Here is a 5,762-nt window from a genome sequence, read left to right as displayed (position 1 = left end):
GGTGTATAACTGGAGTGTGTTTTCCTATCTTAGCATATATTTTGTCTTTTTTCCCTCACTTGATCCAGTTGACTTAATAGCAGACTCAGAGCTTCAGGTAAAGGGAGGTTTGTGCTGTTTAATGAATGTAGGCATATGAGTTTGAGAGCACAGGAAGTGGGATTCCGTTTGGAATGTGAAACTGGGGATGAACAAATTCATGTCGGAGTTTAGCAGTGGGCGTGCTTTGTTTGGTACTCTGAATCTCTTGAGTAATCTTCATTCAGGTGATGGGTGGCTTTCGGTTAACAGCATCCTTTAGATCAGTGAAGAAGTTAGTAGTTCTAACTTCAGTTCTTGGACTTCCATCCCGAGGTTTTCAACACCAGCTGCTGTGTTGGATGTGTATATGTGTGTCTTTCAGAAAAGAATAAGCGAGCTCTTTCCAAGCACACTACAAATTTCTCCCCCCAGTGAGTAGATGGTGCTCCCCAGTTGAGAAACACTATAATATATGTCAATGCTGTGTAGTTACTTCTGAGATCCACCGCACCTTTCAAATTATTTGTTCCTCAATCAAGTACGTACTGAACGTGTGTTTGTGCCAAGCACTATTCTAGTGGCTAGGATGGAACAAAAGACCCTAGTCGCAATGAGCTTGTATTTTAGTGAGTGAATATAGGGAATAAACAAATAATGTAAATAATTGTGAATTTGATGTCAGATGGCAATAAATGCCATAAAGAAAAATAAAACATGATAAAGGGATAGAGTGGCATAATTGCAGGATGTATGTTTATTTTAAATAAAAGGGTGTTGTCTCTCCTTCTATAAGATAAGATAGTATATAAATGGAGTCCTGGGCTGGGAGATCAATAAGTATTTGAATATTTAGAGGGAAGAACATTCTAGGTAGAGAGAGCAGATGCAAAGACTCTAAGGAGGGAGCATAGTTGACCTATTTAAGAAATGACAAGCAGGAGAAAGTGGATTGTTCAAGAACCTTGCCTTGTCTTGTGAGTTAAAAAAAAAAAAAAATTGGTAATATACACAAGGCAGAAACATTCAAATATATAAAAGTATTTTGTGAAAAAGTCTACCATCCCAGCTCTTTTTTAATTTTTTTTTTTGAGGTAACTTTGGTTTATAACATTATATAAATTTTAGGTGTATTTCATTATATTTCAACTTCTGTATAGACTACATTGTGTCCCCCACCAAAAGTCTAGTTGTTGTCTGTCACCATACACATGTTCCCCTTTACCCCTTTCGCTGCCCCCCACCTCCCCTTCCCCTCTGGTAACCACCAATCTGTTCTCTGTATTTATGTGGTTATTTTCCACATATGAGTGAAATCATATGGTATTTGTCTTTCTCCGTCTGACTTATTTCACTTGGCATAATACCCTCAAGGTCCATTCATGTTGTTGCAAATGGCAAGAGTTCATCATTTTTATACTACTCAGTTCATGGCTGAGTAGTATTCTATTGTATATATATATACCACATCTTCTTTATCCATTCATTCGTTGAGGGGCACTTAGGTTGTTTCCAATTCTTGGCTATTGTGAATAACGCTGCAATGAACATAGGAGTGCACACATCTTTTCAAATTAGTGTTTTCGTATTTCTCTGAAGTCAAGAGATTGTTTACTTTTTCCTCTTTTCAACTGAAACCAAGTTCTAGCTCTAAGATTTAAAGAACTTTATTACTTCAAAATACAGTGTCTGTACCATTTTACATTCACAACAGCAATGTGTGATACTTTCAATTTCTCCACATGCTTGTCAGCCGTTTATTATCACATTTTAGCTTTTCTATAATGTGTGTATGGTGTATTTAATTGTGGTTTTAATTTGTATTTCCCTAATGGTTAATGACTGAATATATTTTCATGTGCTTATTTGCCATGTGTATGTCCTCTCTGGTGAAATATCTGTTCATTTTTTGATGGGACTGATTCTGTTTTTTACTTTTTGAATTTTTGAGTGTTCTTGATGTAATCTAGATATGAGTCCTTTGTCAGTATGTGATTTGCAAATATTTTTCTCTCAGTTTGTAGCTTGTCTTTTTGTCCTCTTAAAGTCTTTTTTAGAGAAAAATTTTATAGTTTTGATGAAGTCCAATTGATTTTTTTTTCCTTTAGGGATTGTGCTTTTGTTGTCATGTCTAAGAACTCTTCACTTTCCCTAAGTCTTGAAGATTGTCTTCTGTGTTTTCCTCTGAGATAATTTTTGTATAAGACGTGAGGTTTAGATTGAGATTCATCTTTTTGCCTGTGGATGTCCAATTATCCCAGCACCATTTCTTGAATATACTCCTTACTTAACCTGCATTGCTTTTATACCCTTGCTAAAATCCAGTTGGCCGTACTCACGTGGGTCTATTTCTGGGCTCTAAAACTTGCCTTGTGGACTCACGCAGACCTAACCTGAACCTATCTTAACTCCTTCAAAAGTTTAAGAAACTAGATGGGGAAAAATGGCAAAAAATTTGTGAAAAAAAGTAAAGAAATATATCATTAACTTAGGACCTTTTTATCTTTAAAGCTTTTTGCATAGGTTTTAAAAAGTCCACTAAGTAGCAGTGTTCTCCGCATTGTTTTAAACCTTCACAACAATCCTGGCTGGTAGCTTTTGTTGCTATTTACAAATTGAGAAAGTTGTGGATCCAGGTCACACAGATTCATTATGAGGCTCAAACCCACAGAAATGAAGGCAACAGAAAAGAAATCAGAATGGGAATCAGAAGATCTAGGTTGAAGCCCAAAGCTCTGACAATCTTTAATTTCAAGCTGCTCACTCAACACCCTGGTTTCAATGTTTTTGTCTGAAAGGAAAGGAGTTGTATGGATCAGTGGCTTCAACTCAGGGTCAGGGGGAAGTCATTTCAGAATTATCCCCAGCCCTCCCTCAACTCTCATGTGCCATTATCTTTTTGTGTGCAACTCTGTCAAGGTCACACCTAGGGATGGCACCAGAGAATTATACTTTACTGGCTGAGATTTGTAATCGATACCTGCATGTAATTGTAGGGCAAGGGTTTTTGGAGGCAACAGAGAACGTGGAGTATTCCAAGTGTGTGGGTAACAACATTGCGCGGTAAGTACAACTAACTGAAAAGGGAGAAGCTGAACAAGAATCAAATACCTTGCTCTCTGCTCACTTAGTGTCTGTTTGGAAAAGTCTGTTTAAACTGTGATACTAGACCCTTTTAAACAAGTCTGGTTTGAGATAACCCTGCAGTTGTTGAAAGTGAAATGTCCTAGTAACGGTTAAGAACTACTGAAGTCATTTCCTTGAGAGACTTTGAACTTGTCAGGCCTTTTTCTCCCACTTTTCCTCTGCTTAGTCCTTCTGTTTCTGAGACATTGACTTTAAGGTTAAATTATTGCTGGTGCCACGTGAAATTGTTAATCACTTCCATCGTCTCCAACAAGCAGTGACTGATGGATATCGAGATAGTGGTAGTTAATTATATCAGCACCACCTTCTTGTACAGATATGACTGCAGTTGGAAGGTTTTATTTAAACCCCAGGACGAGTTTCCCGATTCTTGTAATTTGCACTACTTTTCCCAGTCTCATTCATCGCAATGGCCCAGCTTGTGTACTTGTAATTTAGAGTGATCCAAGGGTTTGTGCTTTTTTTTTTTTTTTTTCCTACCACAACTCTCAGGGATAAATTCCCCAAAGTTAATAACCAGGAGAAGACTCAGTTGTACAGTTTTTATCATGAAACCTTGCCAGTGGTTCCAAATGAAGTTATTTAAATTTCAGGTAATATAGTTACCGTTGAGAGCAGTTGTCTCTCTATTCTTTTAATCATTCATTCTAATTAAAAAATCAATTTAAATCAATTTTAAAAAGTGAGTATGCACCCCTGATACATGTATACTTGTAATAACTAAACTCCGTGTATGTATGTATGAGTGTGCACTCCTAGCATATGTTATAAATCATAAAAAAAAAGAAAGGGTCTGGCCTGGTGGTGTAGTAGTTAAATTTGTATGCTTCTCTTCAGTGGCACGGGGTTCGCAGGTTTGGATCCTGGGTGCGGACCTAGCACCACTCATCAAGCCACGCTGTGGCAGCGTCCCATGTAAAATAGAGGAAGATTGGCATAGACGTTAGGTCAGCAACAATTTTCCTCATGCAAAAAGACAAAGATTGCTAACAGATTTTAGCTCAGGGCCAATCTTCCTCACACACAAAAAAAGATGAAAGATGAAATATTTTGCAGAAAATTTACTAAATGTATCTGACTTCTTACTAAGATATTTTAATAATCAGTAATGTGATTTAAAATGTTTCATTATTTATGAAAGCATTGGTTTAATATTCTGTGATGTGTGATTTGAAAATATGTTTCTCTGTTCAGTTTAATTTGATAGTTAATTTCAATGGCTGTAGTAAGTGAAAAAAATATACAAGTCCAAATGGAAGAAAAGAGTTTTGCCTCTATCATGATATATATATTTCAATCTCATCTACCAATTATTTAAATAGTTTGTTGAAATTTGCATAGAAAATTTCCATCTATGTGGTATCAAAATGGTTTATGTAAACTAGTTAGAAATTGTTACATAACAATTGCTTTCAAAATAAGTAGAAACTAATTATTTATATAATTTTTAAAGAAGTTAGAAAATTCTTTTAAGTTTTATAGACATTTAAATATGAGAGAATTCATAGGTGAGAAATTTATCATTTCACCATGAAAACCCAAGATATTGAATGATAACATTTCCAAAAACCCGTTTTCAAACCCCATAGCAAGAGGTCTTTTCAAAAATGTTCCATTTTTATTCATTGTGAAAACATCGTTTTTACCTTGAAGGTGTTCAGTTTTTCCAAAACCATCTATTAGAAGATACTCCGGCCAGTCACTTACCAGAGAAAAGACAACAAACTTAAGAGACCTGCCTTTGTATAAAAAGAAAATGAATAATATTTTAAATATGATGACTTAAGTATTTTGACAGAGAATAAACTGTAAGCCTCTATATGGGACAAGCAATTTTAGTTATTACTCCCCTTCTCATTCTAAGGTATTGCTAAGATTATGCTATTTAGTTGTTTGATTTTATAAAATAAACCATATTGATATCATCATAGATTGCATTATGTTAAACATGCATGAACAAATGTAGCTTGCAAATTATCAACCCCTTTATTTCGTGTAAACTCCATTCTTTCCACAGGATACCTCATCTTCCAAACAAGATACATGACCCTCTCACATACAGACTCAGAATGTGCTGTCACTCTTTTACATGAAAATTTAGTGAATTTTAATGAAAACAATTTCATATATTTCTAGATAAAAATATGAGCAAATCTTTGCATTTTCCTCCCAATTTACATATATCTCACTAATGTAACCTAAGTACCAAGAATTGTAAATATATTATCTTTTACTTTTACTACCAGACATACTACTTCTCTTTGTTGTTGTCACATGCTGCCAAGTTGGATCTGACTCCTGGTGACCCTGTGCATGAGTGATGTCCACAGTGTCCTGTCCTCAACAGCCCTACTTAGCTCCTGTAGACTCATGTCTATGGCTTCCTTTATTGAGCCAATCCATTTCAGATTTCATTTTCCTCTTTTCCTGCTGCCTTCTACTTTTCCCAGCATTATTTTTTCCAAAGAATCCTGCCTTTTCATGATGTGCCCAAAGTAAGACAGCCTCAGTTTTATCATTTTTGCCTATAGTGATAGTTCCGGCTTAATTTATTCTAGGACCCACTTGTTCATCTTTCTGGCGGTGGGGTATTGGTA

This window comes from Equus caballus, chromosome 6, assembly GCF_041296265.1.
Source record: "Equus caballus isolate H_3958 breed thoroughbred chromosome 6, TB-T2T, whole genome shotgun sequence".
NCBI lineage: Eukaryota > Metazoa > Chordata > Mammalia > Perissodactyla > Equidae > Equus > Equus caballus.
Note: the sequence above shows the minus strand (reverse complement) of the source record.